This window comes from Schistocerca americana, chromosome 5 (assembly GCF_021461395.2).
Source record: "Schistocerca americana isolate TAMUIC-IGC-003095 chromosome 5, iqSchAmer2.1, whole genome shotgun sequence".
NCBI lineage: Eukaryota > Metazoa > Arthropoda > Insecta > Orthoptera > Acrididae > Schistocerca > Schistocerca americana.
Genome location: NC_060123.1, coordinates 530,362,274 through 530,380,136, shown reverse-complemented (window position 1 = coordinate 530,380,136; position 17,863 = coordinate 530,362,274).

The window sequence follows — 17,863 nt, the reverse complement described above, 5'->3', positions numbered from 1 at the left end:
GTGGTTCATGTTGATTCTGTCAGTAGGTGGGATTATACTAGGCATGGCCTTCACCTCAACAGGAAGGGGAAGGGTAAATTGGCTGGGGAAATAGCAGGAAAGTTAAAGGGGGGAGGCACTGTCATGAGTGGTAAAATACCAGTGGTTATAGGATTCAGAAAAGACCCTTTTTTAGGGTAGGGAGGACAGAAAGAAAACAAATTTTAAGAGAGGTTAGAACTGAGACAAACCTTCAGTTTGAGAAAGAAATCAAAAAACATAATTCCAGCTTATTACATCAACATAAACAGCCATTGGTTAAGAATTTTCAACTGTCAGCAGATATTTTAACTCCATCCAATTTTAAGTCAGTCAATGTGAAATGTCAGCTATCTTTATTGCATCAAAATATTCGAGGACTGAGAAATAAAATTAATGAATTAACTATCTGCATAGATGAATTAGAGTCTTCAAACCCAGCTGACATAATCTGCCTCTCTGAACATCATGTGACCACTGGTATAGAACTTTTAAGTGTTACAGGATTTAGGTTAGCATCTCACTATTGTAGATCAGAAATGGAGAAAGGAGGAGTTGCCACATTCATCAGGAACTGTCATAAATTTAAGAACATAGACATTCATAAATTTTGCCTAGAACAGCATATGGAAGCATGTGCAACAGAATTAGATTTTCACAAAAAATCTTTCATAATATTAAGTGTATATCGAGCACCTGCAGGTAACTTTAATCTGTTTGTAAACCACCTTGAAGCTGTACTGGCCCATTTAACAACCAAAAACAAAGAAATAGTGGTTGCTGGTGATTTCAATGTAGATTTCCTTAAAGACTCTCCCAATAAGAACCTATTTGAGTTAGTAACACTATCATTCAACTTAATTCCCACAGTAAAGTTCCCCACTAGGATAACCACTTGCTCACAAACAGCCATTGATAATATCTTTATAGAAAAGTCAAATGAACAAAATTATATTACAAAACCAATAGTCAATGGCCTCTCAGACCATGACATGCAGTTCCTTCTGTTAAATGTTAATACTGAACAGGATATAAAATCTGTTAAATCTGAGCTCAAGAGGGTAATCAGTAAGCCAAAAATTGATTATTTTAGGACACTCCTCAGAGACATTCACTGGACTGATGTTTACAGTGCTCATGGCATGAATGAAAAATATAACATTTTTGCTAATAAAGTGCTTACCTTATTTGAACACTGCTTTCCCCCAAAACTTACCAAGGTTAGAGCAAAGTCTACAAAGAAGCCATGGATTACTCGAGGAATAAGGGTATCTTGTAAAACAAAAAGAAAACTGTATCTGTCAATCCGAAACATTTCCAATGTTGATGCTATAGCACATTATAAGAAATACTGCAAAATATTAAAGACTGTAATACGGATGTCAAAGCAAATATATTACAAGGAAAAGATAGTCATATCAGATAACAAAATAAAGACAATATGGGATATAGTGAAGGAGGAGACCGGTAGAACCAGACATGAAGAGGAACAAATAGCATTAAGAGTAAATGATGCATTGGTGACAGATGTGTATAGTGTTGCAGAACTTTTTAACAAACATTTTATAACTGTTACTGAAAAGATGGGGTTGTCAGGTTCGGTAGATGCTGCTATGGATTACCTTAGACCAGACATTTCAAGTAACTTCCATAATATGAATTTGACCCTCACTACCCCAACAGAAATAATGTCCATCATAAAATCTTTAAAATCAAAAACATCTAGTGGGTATGATGAAATATCAACAAAGTTAATTAAAGAATGTGATTCTGAGCTAAGTAACATATTAAGCTATCTGTGTAACCAGTCGTTTATCAGTGGAATATTTCCCGAATGGCTGAAATATGCTGAAGTTAAGCCACTGTTTAAGAAGGGAGATAAAGAAATAGCATCAAATTTCCGTCCAATTTCACTGTTGCCAGCATTCTCAAAAATTTTCGAAAAAGTAATGTACAGTCGTCTTTACAACCATCTTATCTCAAATAACATACTGTCAAAGTCACAGTTTGGATTTCTAAAAGGTTCTGATATTGAGAAGGCTATCTACACTTACAGTGAAAATGTACTTAATTCATTAGACAAAAAATTGCAGGCAACTGGTATATTTTGTGATCTGTCAAAGGCATTTGACTGTGTAAATCACAATATCCTTTTAAGTAAACTAGAATATTATAGTGTAACAGGAAATGCTGCAAAATGGTTCAAATCTTATATCTCTGGCAGGAAACAAAGGGTGTTATTAGGAAAGAGACATGTATCAAGCTATCAGGCATCATCCAACTGGGAACTAATTACATGTGGGGTCCCACAAGGTTCCATTTTGGGGCCCTTACTTTTTCTTGTGTATATCAATGACCTTTCATCAGTAACATTACCAGATGCCAAGTTTGTTTTGTTTGCTGATGATACAAACATTGCAATAAATAGCAAATCAAGTGTAGTCTTAGAAAGAACAGCCAATAAAATATTTGTAGACATTAATCACTGGTTCCTAGCCAATTCTTTGTCACTAAACTTTGAAAAAACACACTACATGCAGTTCAGAACTTGTAAGGGGTGTCCCAAGAGTATATGTCTAACATATGATGACAAGAAGATAGAAGAAGTGGACGGTGTTAAATTCTTGGGATTACAGCTTGATAATAAATTCAACTGGGAGGAGCACACCACAGAACTGCTGAAGCGTCTTAACAAATCTCTGTTTGCAATGCGAATTTTGTCAGACATAGGGGATATAAAAATGAAAAAGCTGGCATACTATGCTTACTTTCATTCCATAATGTCATATGGGATTATTTTCTGGGGTAATTCATCAAGCCAAGCTAAAGTTTTCCGGGCACAAAAACGTGCAGTAAGAATTATATGTGGTGTGAACTCAAGAACATCCTGCAGAAGCCTGTTTAGGGAACTAGGGATACTAACTACAGCTTCCCAATATATTTATTCCTTAATGAAATTTGTCATTAAAAATATATCACTTTTTCAAACCAACAGCTCAATTCATGGAATCAATACTAGAAATAAGAATAATCTTCACAAGGATTTAAAGTCACTTAGTCTTGTACAAAAAGGTGTGCATTATTCAGGAACACACATTTTCAATAACTTGCCAGCAGCCATAAAAAGCTTAACAACCAATGAAATTCAGTTTAAGAGAAGCCTAAAGGATTTATTGGTGGCCAACTCCTTCTACTCCATTGATGAATTTCTGAGGAAAACCAACTGATTTGTATATAAGTACAACATAACTTCTGCACAATTTCAGTGCAGTAATGTGTTCACTGAAAATTTGTGTGTGTGTGTGTGTGTGTGTGTGTGTGTGTGTGTGTGTGTGTGTGTGTGTGTGTAAGTATAATCTAACTTCTGCACCATTTCAGTGCAGTAATGTGTTCATTGTAAATAAGTATTACAGTAGTTGTATTACATGTTTCTTACCTTATAAATAAATATAAAATTTTTTATTTTAAATTCAGTGCAATAGTATTTGTAAAATGACTCTTAGTGTTCATTAAAAAATGACGATCATACCACTTGGGACCTGTGGAATGGTACATTAGCTTATTTGTTTTAGTTTAAATATTTGTCATGTATTGTTGTTTTTCTGACATGTTCCACATCCTGGAGGACCTCCTCACTACGGATCAATTGGAATGAAAGTAAATCTAATCTAATCTAATCTAAAAAGTAACAGCTGTCATTCCACATTTGCTGAACACATTATGGATCATAAAAATAGTCCAACAGACATCAACACTGATTTTACAACTCTCAAATGCACCAACAGCCTCCCCCCCCCCCCCCCCCCCCCCACACACACACACACAAACACACAAAAACTAAAAACTGAAGAAAATTATCAAATACAAAGAACCATAATCGAAGGAAAGCAAGTAACAAATGAAAACACAGCTCTCTGCAATGGAACCCTGTTCTCTGCCCTAAAAGAATTGTTAGATCCTGTTAGATAACACCAACCTATAGAACCCCCCACCACACACACACACACACACACACACACACACACACACACACACACACACACGCACGCACACACACACACACACACACACATACACACACCTCTGAGAGATTTAAAACAACCGCCAATGACATCTTCAACTGTTCTGCTGTCCTCCATCTTGTTTTCAGTCCTTCAACTGTTCCCCTGTCCGCCATCATGTTTTTACAGCCGGTAAATGGTGGCAGTGACAGTGACAACTCAATACACAGAACTTGACAATGAAGAATATGATGGAAAAAGAAAATATAAGTGAAACATAATGTAAATAGATACACACAAACAGTCTCTCTCTCTCTCTCTCTCTCTCTCTCTCTCTCTCTCTCTCTCTCTCTCTCTCTCTCTCTTCCACCCACAGGGATGATCCAAGTATGAACTTGGAGCCCAGGTGACAGGCATCATTTGTTTCACAATCTCCAGTTGGTTGCATCCAGTTCCTTCGGTGGCTGCTGGAATAGCCTCTTCAACATGCTGAATGACTCCACCAGGCATGCACACTGATTGCACCTCGTTCCTTTCCTTTCCCATTCTGCCATTTCCCTAACGGATGCCATCATTCACCATACATTTGAACTACTGATGATTAATGGACCCCTACCCTTTTGTGTTTGCCTCCTCTTGACACCAGACGAAACAGTGTCCCCATAAATAGATGAAGTGAGTCCCACTGCTTGAGTTTCAGTGAAAGACAGCACCTCAAACATGTTGATTAGGGGGATTAGTACATCACCCTGAATCCTCCCTGGTCTCTGTCCAATCTGTACTGGATGCCTAGGTCCAACACTGACACACTTCTCACAGTCAAGTGAGTTAGTAATGACTGATGTAGTACTTTCTGCAGTGGAGGCAGGATTCACAGGAGGGTGTAGTACATGAGGTTCCTCTGGTACTAGCACCACAGATATACCACTCTCAGGATCTCTTCCAACAAACTGATTTTGCCACACTGCCAATCATTTGACAGTAGTCAGAGTGGTTCTCAGCTCCTTACACACATCAAGCATCTAATCCTTAGTTTAAGAACAGCATTCACAGTGGGGCTGTATTTTGGCTGGTGCAATGTATTGCAGGGCAGTGAACAAATAACTTTCAATTAAGTCCTATGATTATCTTTTATTCTGTTGAGCTAAAAAGTTGCTAATTCCCTATAAGGATTGAAGCAAATACACACAACAAGATTTCTATTAATGCAACACAAAAATATGTGGCCACATTTACTAGTTTCCTAAAACGTTTTGAGTTTAATTATGGTAGTTAGTGAACTCAGAGTTAATTTAAGATAAATGTAGCTCATGTACAGGGCTACTCTTTTTTAAGGGAAAATGAGAAGTAACACAATATGCTAGTTAGAATGTCTGCTGCAGTAACTAAATCATGAACGCCAATTTACTACAAATTACTCATATATCTACATCTGCATTGGAGGTACCTTGAGTACCTCTATTGTTTCTCCATTCTATTCCAGTCTCGTATTGTTCGTGGAAAGAAAGATTGTCAGTACGCCTCTGTGTGGGCTCTAATCTCTCTGATTTTATCCTCATGTCTCTTTGTGAGATATACTTAGGAGAGAGCAATATACTGCTCGACTCCTTGGTGAAGGTATGTTCTCGAAACTTCAACAAAAGCCCTACCGAGATAATGAGCATCTCACTAGCAGAGTGTTCCACTGGAGTCTGTCTATCATCTCCGTAACAAAACTTCCTGGCAGATTAAAACTGTGTGCCCGACCGAGACTCGAACTCGGGACCTTTGCCTTTCGCGGGCAAGTGCTCTACCAACTGAGCTACCGAAGCACGACTCACGCCCGGTACTCACAACTTTACTTCTGCCAGTACCTCGTCTCCTACCTTCCAAACTTTACAGAAGCTCTCCTGCGCAGGAGAGCTTCTGTAAAGTTTGGAAGGTAGGAGACGAGGTACTGGCAGAAGTAAAGCTGTGAGTACCGGGCGTGAGTCGTGCTTCGGTAGCTCAGTTGGTAGAGCACTTGCCCGCGAAAGGCCAAGGTCCCGAGTTCGAGTCTCGGTCGGGCACACAGTTTTAATCTGCCAGGAAGTTTCATATCAGCGCACACTCCGCTGCAGAGTGAAAATCTCATTCTGGAAATCTCCGTAACACTTTCACAATTACTAAATGATCCAGTAATGAAGTGCGCTGCTCTCTGTTGGATCTTCTCTATCTCTTCTATCAGCCCTATCTGGTACGGATCCCACACCGGTGAACAGTATTCAAGCAGCGGGTGAACAAGTGTACTGTAAACTACTTCCCTTGTTTTCGGACTGCATTTCGTTAGGATTCTTCCAATGAATCTTAGTCTTGCACCTACTTTACCGATGATTAATTTTATATGGTCATTCCATTTTAGATCACTCCTAATGCCTGCTCCCAGATAATTTATGGAATTAACTGCTTCCAGTTGCGGACCTGCTATATTGTAGCTAAATGATAAAGGATCTTTCTTTCTATATATTTGCAGCACATTACACTTGTTTACACTGAGATTCAATTGCCATTCCGTGCACCATGCGTCAATTCATTGCAGATCCTCCTGCATTTCAGTATAATTTTCCATTGTTACAACCTCTCAATATACTACAGCATCACCCGCAAAAAGCCTCATTGAACTTCTGATGTTATCCACAAGGTCATTTATATATATTGTGAATAGCAATGGTCCTACGACACTCCCCTGTGGCACACCTGAAATTATTCTTTCTTCGGAAAACTTCTCTCCATTGAGAATGATGTGCTGTATTCCGTTATCTAGGAACTCTTCACTACTATGCAAAGCACAATGGTAGCTTCTGTAAATTCTCAATAAACATATGTTTATTTGCATTGATATACAATGAAATTCAGGAGTGATGCATTCTTTGGTTGTAACTGTGAACCACAAATGCTGACCTGCTATGAAATAAGTAATGGATCCAAAACAATCATATCAGTAGCTTAGGAAATTATAGTTTTGTAAGCGTCCAAAACTTCTCAAAATTAATGTATTTCTGAGTAACTACACAATGTAATGAGAGAATGAAATAATTTGAATGAAGATAAGCCTACAGTTCTTAAATATTTTAAACAGTACAATTAAGTTTAAGTCTATAAATGACAGTAACAGTACAAGTTGATCATGGCACTCATAAGTGTTCGAAATTTCATAACATATCACAATACATACGGTATTGATATAGTCAATGAAAGAGTATGCAGAAGCAACATGAACAGTAAAATATGCAAATCTAGAACTTCAAATCAGCACATGAATCTTGCACAGTCAGTCTCACACAAAGGAAAATTCCAAAGCCAGCTTTTAGCTTTTACATGTAAATAAATGTGCATATTGCATGAATTTTTCACAAAGCTGTTTCTGTGCACATAACAACACTGGCATGCCATAGAAGAAACATGCAGTAGGAGTTTATCTTGGTCAAAATTGCTAAAATGTGCAATGCCAACAAAGCACTTCTTCTGCCTGTTGCAGCTGACAATTATTGTTAGGCAAAGTTAATTTTAGAAAAGTAGTTAACTCTTCATGAAACTGAAATTCTACTATAACATTCCACAACAGTTATATTTGAAACTTTTTTTCGCTAGGCTCAATCAGCAAACTATTTTTCAATATATCACCTATCACTTCAAGTCTTTGTTACAAACATAAAACAGTTTCTTCTTTATAATTATGAAATTAAGCAGAATTTTTATGTTCAAGCCCTGAACATCTCAGATGAAACATGACTTGGGGCAGACAGAATCAGTGTGCACACATAAATTAAATTGATAAAGGACCACATATGCAGGGACAGCTCACATGTGTCCATTCTGGGTGTTCACAAATTTTTAGATTCAGATAAATTTGAGTATGTGAAATTAAAGCATCTGTTGTTGAAAAGTTACACTTACCAACAAGTTCATAAAACTTACAGCCACTGCCAATTTATTTATTTATTTATTTAGTATCCATGTCATAATAATAATAATAATAATATTCCCAACTTATCTCACAAAAGAAAGAATTGTTTGCGATCAGTTTTGTTGTTTTATACATAAATAAGTACCTTTTAGGGCAATAATGAAATAATGTGTAAAATTTTGTAACTCTATTTCTCATTTTTGTGTAACTGGGAGTTTTCAAGCTTTTCTACTTTTTTAGACAAATGTACAAGATCCCTAACAGATGTACTAGTTCACAAATTTACTTCTGGACTGAAAATCAGATATTCTTATGCTGCACCTACACAACAACTTGTGCTAACTGTACAGTCCCTTGTTAAAAGTTCACTTGTAGTCACACTTATTTGATATTGTCACTCTCACAATTGAAGGATCTGTTCTTACAAGGGAACCTCCCCATCGCACCCCCCTCAGATTTAGTTATAAGTTGGCACAGTGGATAGGCCTTGAAAAACGGAACACAGATCAATAGAGAAAACAGGAAGAAGTTGTGTGGAACTATGAAAAAATAAGCAAAATATACAAACTGAGTAGTTCATGTGCAATATAAGCAACATCAAGGAGCAAGTGAGAACAAGAGCGCCGTGGTCCCTTGGTTAGAGCGAGCAGTTGCGGAACGAGAGGTCCTTGGTTCAAGACTCCCCTCGTGTGAAAATTTTAATTTTTTTTTCAGACAGTTATCAAAGTTCAGGCACTTACACATAATCAACTTCGCTCTCCAAAATTCCAGGACATGTTCAGATTTGCTTGGACATATACAGAATTTGACAGTCTACGCACAGAAACATTTGAAAACGTAAAAAAAAACATATGTTTTGACAGAGCACAGGGAAAACTGTGCGACTCTGGAACTGTTGCATTCATTTCTTGCAGTTTATGTGACAAACTCTTATGTTTTCATCACTTTTTTGGGAGTGATTATCACATCGACAAGAAAACCTAAATCGGACAATGTAGAAGAATCTTTTTATCCATTCGCCAAGTGTACAAGTGAGGTGGGTCGACAACATATTCCTGTCATGTGACGCACATGCCGCCACCAGTGTCGTATAGAATGTACCAGACGTCTTTTCCTGTGGAGGAATCGGTTGACCTATGACCTTACGATCAAATGTTTTCGGTTCCCATTGGAGAGAAACGTCTTTTCGTCTACTAATCGCACAGTTTTGCGGTGAGGTCACAAAACACAGACACTAAACTTATTACAGTAAACAGAGACGTCAATGAACGAACGGACAGATCATAACTTTGCGAAAATAAAATTTTCACTCGAGGGAAGTCTTGAACCAAGGACCTCTCGTTCCGCAGCTGCTCACGCTAACCGCGGGACCACGGCGCTCCAGCACTCACGTAACCCTTGATGTTGCTTATGTTACATATGGACTACTCAGTTTGTATATTTTGTTTATTTTTCATAGTTCCACACAACTACTTCCTGTTTTCTCGATTGATCTGTGTTCAGTTTTTTAAGGCCTATCCACTGTGCCAACTTATAACTAAATCTGAGCGGGGTGCGATGGGGAGGTTCCCTTGTTAGAGGGCCTAGTGCGTTTGTGGCTAACTTTTCCTGGTAATTTACTTTTCTGTTCCCATAATGAAATTTTCACTCTGCAGCAGGGTGTACACTGATATGAAACTTCCTGGCAGATTAAAGCTGTGTGCCAGACCAAGACTTGAACTTGGGACCTTTGCCTTTTGTGGGCAAGTGCTCTACCAACTGAGCTTCCCAAGCGTAATTCACAACCTGTCCTCAAGGCTTTACTTTTCTATAGTATTTAAAACAGATTCAACATAGCTCATATTTACATTTGCACATGAAACCCAATTCTTGCACAGTAAAAAACAAACTTCAAACACAAAGTGCCGTTTGTGGAAATGATTAAACTCAAGCAGTAAAGTCTACCAACAATGTCACTTCACTAAAATACAAATGAGGTGGTGAGATCCATAAGGGCTTAAAGCACACTGCTGTTGATCCCACGTTTAAGTGAATGTCAGTGTAACCAGTGATACAGCTTTTTGTGAATTTTCATACAAACAATGTGGGCCTACAGCACAGAGAAACCTGACATACCATAAGATCAGCAGATTTCAGAACCATGAATAAATGCTTTTTTGTTGTGGCCTTCAGTCCTGAGACTGGTTTGATGCAGCTCTCCACGCTACTCTATCCTGTGCAAGCTTCTTCATCTCCCAGTACCTACTGCAACCTACATCCTTCTGAATCTGCTTAGTGTATTCATCTCTTGGTCTTCCTCTACGATTTTTACCCTCCACGCTGCCCTCCAATACTAAATTGGTGATCGCTTGATGCCTCAGAACATGTCCTACCAACCGATCCCTTCTTCTGGTCAAGTTGTGCCACAAACTTCTCTTCTCCCCAATCCTATTCAATACTTCCTCATTAGTTATGTGACCTACCCATCTAATCTTCAGCATTCTTCTGTAGCACCACATTTCAAAAGCTTCTATTCTCTTCTTGTCCAAACTATTTATCATCCATGTTTCACAATCTATACATGGCTACACTCCATACAAATAGTTTCAGAAATGACTTCCTGACACTTAACTCTATACTCGATGTAAACAAATTTTTCTTCTTCAGAAACACTTTCCTTGCCATTGCCAGTCTACATTTTATATCCTCTTTACTTCGACCATAATCAGCTATTTTGCTCCCCAAATAGCAAAACTCCTTTACTACTTTAAGTGTATCATTTCCTAATCTAATTACCTCAGCATCACCCAACTTAATTCATCTACATTCCACTATCCTCATTTTGCTTTTGTTGATGTTCATCTTGTATCCTCCATTCAAGACACTGTCCATTCCATTCAACTGCTCTTCAAGTCCTTTGCTGTCTCTGACAGAATTACAATGTCATTGGCGAACCTCAAAGTTTTTATTTCTTCTCCATGGATTTTAATACCTACTCTTTTGTTTCCTTTACTGCTTGCTCAATATACAGATTGAATAACATCGGGGAGAGGCTACAACCCTGTCTTACTCCCTTCCCAACCACTGCTTCCCGTTCATGTCCCTCGACTCTTATAACTGCCATTTGGTTTTTGTACAAATTGTAAATAGCCTATCGCTCCCTGTATTTTACCCCTGCCACCTTTAGAATTTGAAAGAGAGTATTCCAGTCAACATTGTCAAAAGCTTTCTCTAAGTCTACAAATGCTAGAAACGTAGGTTTGCCTTTCCTTAATCTTTCTTCTAAGATAAGTCGTAAGGTTAGTATTGCCTCACGTGTTCCAGTATTTCTACGGAATCCAAACTGATCTTCCCCGAGGTCGGCTTCTACCAGTTTTTCCATTCGTCCGTAAAAAATTCATGTTAGTATTTTGCAGCTGTGGCTTATTAAACTGATTGTTCGGTAATTTTCACATCTGTTAACACCTGCTTTCTTTGGGATTGGAATTATTATATTCTTCTTGAAGTCTGAGGGTATTTCGCCTGTTTCATACATCTTGCTCACCAGATGGTAGAGTTTTGTCAGGACTGGCTCTCCCAAGGCCGTCAGTAGTTCCAATGGAATGTTGTCTACTCCGGGGGCCTTGTTTCGACTCAGATCTTTCAGTGCTCTGTCAAACTCTTCACGCAGTTACGTATCTCCCATTTCATCTTCATCTACATCCTCTTCCATTTCCATAATATTGTCCTCAAGTACATCACCCTTGTCTAGACCCTCTATATACTCCTTCCACCTTTCTGCTTTCCCTTCTTTGCTTAGAACTGGGTTTCCATCTGAGCTCTTGATGTTCATGCAAGTGGTTCTCTTATCTCCAAAGGTCTCTTTAATTTTTCTGTAGGCAGTATCTATCTTACCCCTAGTGAGATAAGCCTCTACATCCTTACATTAGTACTCTAGCCATCCCTGTTTAGCCATTTTGCACTTCCTGTCAATCTCATTTTTGAGACGTTTGTATTCCTTTTTGCTTGCTTCATTTACTGCATTTTTATATTTTCTCCTTTCATCAATTAAATTCAATATTTCTTCTGTTACCCAAGGATTTCTACTAGCCCTCGTCTTTTTACCTACTTGATCCTCTGCTGCCTTCACTACTTCATCCCTCAAAGCTACCCATTCTTCTTCTACTGTATTTCTTTCCCCCATTCCTGTCAATTGTTCCCTTATGCTCTCCCTGAAACTCTGTACAACCTCAGGTTCTTTCAGTTTATCCAGGTCCCATCTCCTTAAATTCCCACCTTTTTTCAGTTTTTTCAGTTTTAATCTACAGGTCATTACCAATAGATTGTGGTCAGAGTCCACATGTGCCCCTGGAAATGTCTTACAATTTAAAACCTGGTTCCTAAATCTCTGTCTTACCATTATATAATCTATCTGATACCTTTTAGTATCTCCAGGGTTCTTCCATGTATACAACCTTCTTTCATGTTCCTTAAACCAAGTGTTAGCTATGATTAAGTTGTGCTCTGTGCAAAATTCTACCAGGCGGCTTCCTCTTTCATTTCTTAGCCCCAATCCACATTCACCTACTACGTTTCCTTCTCTCCCTTTTCCTACTACCGAATTCCAGTCACCCGTGACTATTAAATTTTCATCACCCTTCACTATCTGAGTAATTTATTTCATTTCATCATACATTTCTTCAATTTCTTCGTCATCTGCAGAGCTAGTTGGCATATAAACTTGTACTACTGTAGTAGGTGTGGGCTTCATATCTATCTTGACCACAATAATGCATTCACTATGCTGTTTGTAGTAGCTTACCCGCATTCCTATTTTCCTATTCATTATTAAACCTACTCCTGCATGACTCCTATTTGATTTTGTATTTATAACCCTGTAGTTACCTGACCAGAAGTCTTGTTCCTCCTGCCACCGAACTTCACTAATTCCCACTATATCTAACTTTAACCTAGCCATTTCCGTTTTTAAATTTTCTAACCTACCTGCCCAATTAAGGGATCTGACATTCCATGCTCCGATCCGTAGAACGCCAGTTTTCTTTCTCCTGATAACGACATCCTCTTGAGTAGTCCCCGCCCGGAGATCCGAATGGGGGACTATTTTACCTCTGGAATATTTTACCCAAGAGGACGCCATCATCATTTAATCATACAGTAAAGCTGCATGCCCTCGGGAAAAATTACGGCCGTAGTTTCCCCTTGCTTTCAGCTGTTCGCAGTACCAGCACAGCAAGGCTGTTTTGGTTAATGTTACAAGCCCAGATCAGTCAATCATCCAAACTGTTGCCCTTGCAACTACTGAAAAAGCTGCTGCCCCTCTTCAGGAACTACATGTTTGTCTGGCCTCTCAACAGATACCCCTCCGTTGTGGTTGCACCTACGGTACGGCTGTCTGTATTGCTGAGGCATGCAAGCCTCCCCACCAATGGCAAGGTCCTTGGTTCATGGGGGGGGGGGGGGGGGGGGGGGGGTTGAATAAATGCTATTATCTAATAATTGATGGTGATGTGCTTTATTAAGCTCTTATGATTCTCAGTGCCTCAAATGCATTACTGTACGATAAAATTCATTAGTTAATATGATATAACTCATTCAGAATCCCACAGAATAGGTTTACTATCAATACAACTTTAACATATACTGACATCTGATCTAATTTTCCATATTGTGAGTGAATTAGGATATCTGAGGAGTGGGCTATCATCTAGCTGGATTTATGCTGAGCAAATAAGGGTCAAAGTCTGCCGCAGTCTGCTACGCCCTGCTGGCACTGATGTAAACTTCTAGTTGACTGGCAAGGGCTTGCTGTACACATCATGAACAGTGGACATTATCAAATTCATATGTCTACAAGGCAAATACATCACACAAGTTGTGCATGTGCAAAAGCTCCTTAAAATGTGCACAGCTGGAGGTGTGCTCGTGATCCTGATGCCAAGTTTCACAGAGTCTAGAGGAGCAGCAGCACAGTAGATTTACCTTATGTATCTTTCATATTGCAGCTTCTATGTTATGTTTAACAGCATTCAAAGAAAAATAACCAATAAATCTGTAAGGTGTCAAAAGTTAGGTTGTTCATGTGCTCTTGTGCTCTTACACAGCAGCCACTACTGAACCCATGTTATTCTCAGTATGGTACTAAAGAAAATAAATTGCCTGGAGGTGACAATGTAAATCACTGGGTCAGCATTGTTGAATATTATATGATCTTAGACTCAGAATTTACACAGTTCACACATGAATCTTTTTCTAATTACCATGCCTCATGGAGCGCTATTTAATCATTCCACATCTTTGCCAGCAGAACCAACAAGAAACCAAGGTAATAATTCTTTGAAACTGGTTAGTTTTTAGTCTTGTATTGAATCCTAGATTAGCTCACTACTATGGCTGACAAATGCTTGGTGCTTTGTCCTCAGCCAGCATGCTCTCCTTGGCCCTTCCACGTTTTATACTGGTGCACTTTTGCCTACTTAACCCAGAGGGACTTCTCTCCAGCTTTCGCTATTGTATGATCACAGTTCTATTGTCCTATACATGGACCAGTAAAGCAAAAAATATTCTCACAGATTATTTTACATGGTTAGAAATTATCCATATTAATTACAAAAAATAATAAATAATCAGAAATATTAACAGAGTATACACAGAATACGTGTGAAATATTATTTAAAAACAACTGAATATTACAAATAAAACTATGAAAAACTGTGATGGAATAAAGACAATATTACAAAAATGACCACCTGTAGTACTCACTATATAAAGGACATGTTCAGTCACAGACAGTCATGACAAAAAGACATATATACTTGAGTTTTTGGCCAAAAGGTCTTCTTCCAAAATAGGAAACACACACTCATTCACACATGTACAACTCGCTCATATGTGACCACTGTCTCTGACCACTGAGGCTGGACGGCGCACAGCAACTTCATCTGATAGGAGAATCTATCTGTGGGTGTTGGGGGTAAGGAGGAGACTGGGGCAGTGAGGGGGAGGGATAGCAGGGTAGGGGTGTGGGAAAGTGTAGTGCTGCTCGGGGTTAGAGTGCAGGTATACGCTGGGGACAGGATAACGCTGCTAGCTGTAGTTTGATGGTTGGGAGGGAGGGTTAAGGAGTGGATTTTGGGGGGGTGGGGGGGGGGGCAGGGTGTAAAAGAAGAATAGACATGGAAAAAAGACTAGTGGGTGTGGTGATGGAATAGAAGGCTGTGTAGTGTGGTAGTGGGAGGAGGGAAGGGTTAGGTGAAGGACAAGGACTAGCAAAGGCTGAGACCAAGGAAGCTATGGGAATGTAGGATATACTGCAGCAAGAGTTCCTACCAGCACAGTTCAATAAACCTGATACTAGAAGGAAGGATCAGGTGGTGCACACTGTGAGGCAGTCACTGAAGTGAAGAATGTTGCATTGCAACACAAACCACATCAGACATTTCAAGCTCTTTTTGAGTGTTTGTGTGATTGTGGGTCCTTTTATGAATTATTTAGGAATAAAGGAGTTAACTCACCAAAAGGAAGAAGTGCTGCTTCATCAATAGGTACACAAACAAAAGGTAGAGAGTTTTGCTAGCTTTCAAAATGAAATTCCTTTTTCAAGACTGTAGGAGAAACATGCACTCGAACACCCTGTCTCCAGGTGAGAGCATGTGAGTGTGGGTGTGTGTTTGAGTGCATGTGTTTGCGTAAATGCTTGAAAAAGGAATTTCATTTTGAAAGATAGCAAAGCTCTGTACTTTTTATTTCTGTACCTATCAATGATGCAGTGCTTCTGCCTTATTCATAAATAATTTGTAATTCTCAACCAGACCTTACCGTACATTATCATGGGTCCTTTTAGACAGATAAACATGAATGGAGGTGGTGTACTGTGTCTACACTAGATTTGGACATGCTCCAAGCAAGTGTCTCACCAATATGGTGTAAGTCAAAGTACTATTATGCATATCCACGATGTGTGAATGCATGCATTGCACACCATGAAGGCCACTCTGACATCTGTTGTGATGTGAGTGCACTGCAGCTCTATACTGTGTTCCAGGGCAATTTGTCGTCATCGCATGCACACTGTCCATTTCCTGAGACATGTTCATAACACATTTTTCCTCCATTTCCAGTCAGGAATCTGTCATTGCAGATTGTCAGTTTTAAAAATGTTTGCCCTGTATATACCTCATACCACACCATCTATTTTAACTAACTCTTAAAATAATGTATTTTTCTCTCATTAATGGTTTTGTATGAGCCTACCTCAGGGCTTTGTGGACCTATACTGTTTATTTGCATTAATTTATGATCAGATAGTCCATAATCAACTGTGTACATATTAATTGCCTCAGCCTGCTAAACATGAGTGGAAAATTAACTACTGAAATTAGATGGAAACACAAAAAATTATTTCAGTTCATTTTTCCTGAGAGTATCTTAAGAAATTATAGTTAAAACTCACAAACTACTAATGATTTCTTCTTGATGGACACATAGCTTTAATAATGCATCTAGATTTCTCATAAATAGTGGAATGTTTCCGAGAATGGATTTATAGACAGTTACAGTTATTAGAAAACTATTCTGCAATAATGACTTACAAGCACATGCCTCCAAGTTCTGATCAACAAAAAAACTGTTTGTTTCAATATTTACGACTTTGTATCCAGCTGTTATATATGTTGAAAATCCTCCCTTTTTCACGTTAACTTTGCATGAATATGATGCTAGTCTGCAATTCCTGATATTAAACTTCTCCATCCCTGTGGTTACACGGTGTCCAGGCAGGCACAGAATACCCATCACTTTAGAATTTTCCATATCTTCCAAATGTACAAGAAGCATATCTATCTTTTTTTTCAGCCCCCTAATTTTCTGATGCATTAAATCAATTAATTTTAGTTTTCTGAAAGCTATTACATAAAACATTACTCATGCTTTTGCCTGTGTGGCCACAATCTTCTCCTCACATAATGCCTACAATAATGTGATACTAATTTCTATCCATGTAAGTATATATATTCATTTTATATGATTTCCAAATGACTTTTCCTTATGCATAACACATCTGTAGACATACTCATTTTTCAGTACTCTGTGTTGACATAAGAATCTGATTTTTTGTGCATGCAGTTTTCGTTGATATAATGAATAGTATATTAGATTCCAAGCCTGCAGCATGATAATTCCATCTCTTACATGAAAATTATGACCCTACATCTTATAGACATCATCAGGGTGAGTCAAAAGACTTCACTGATTCCAAGGATTTACTTCACCTTTGAAGGCATCACCTACAAACAAATCCAAAACACAGGAATGAGAACTTGTGTGATACTAACCTATGCCAATGCACTCATGGACCATCCAGATGAATCCTATCTCACCACCCAAAATCCCAAGCCCCAAACCTGTTTTAGATTCATTGATGACATCTTCATGATCTGGACCGAGGCTGAGGGCATTGTATCCATGTTCATGCAGAACATTGACACTTTCTCCCCCATTCACTTCACCTGGTCCTCTTCAATCCAACAAGCCACCTATCCTCAAATGTTGATCTCCACCTCAAAGATGGCTGCATCAGTAACTCCATGTATTTCAAACCTACCAACCACTAGCAGTACCTCCACTACAACAGCTACTACCCATTCCTTACCGAGAAGACCCTTCAATACAGCCTAGCCACCCATGGCCATGACATATGTAGTGACAACCAGTCCCTCTCCAAATATATGAGGGATCTCTCTGAGGCCTCCACATACCAAAATTACCCTCCCAACCTAGCACAAATATAGATCTCATGTCCTTTGTCTCTCCATTCACCTACAACTTCCCAGAGTCTCGCCATCCAGCCACAAAGGAACTCTTCCCTCATGACTCAGTACCACTCAGGATGGAGCTCCTGAATCACACTCTGTGCCAGGGTTTTGACTACTTTATGTTGTGCCCT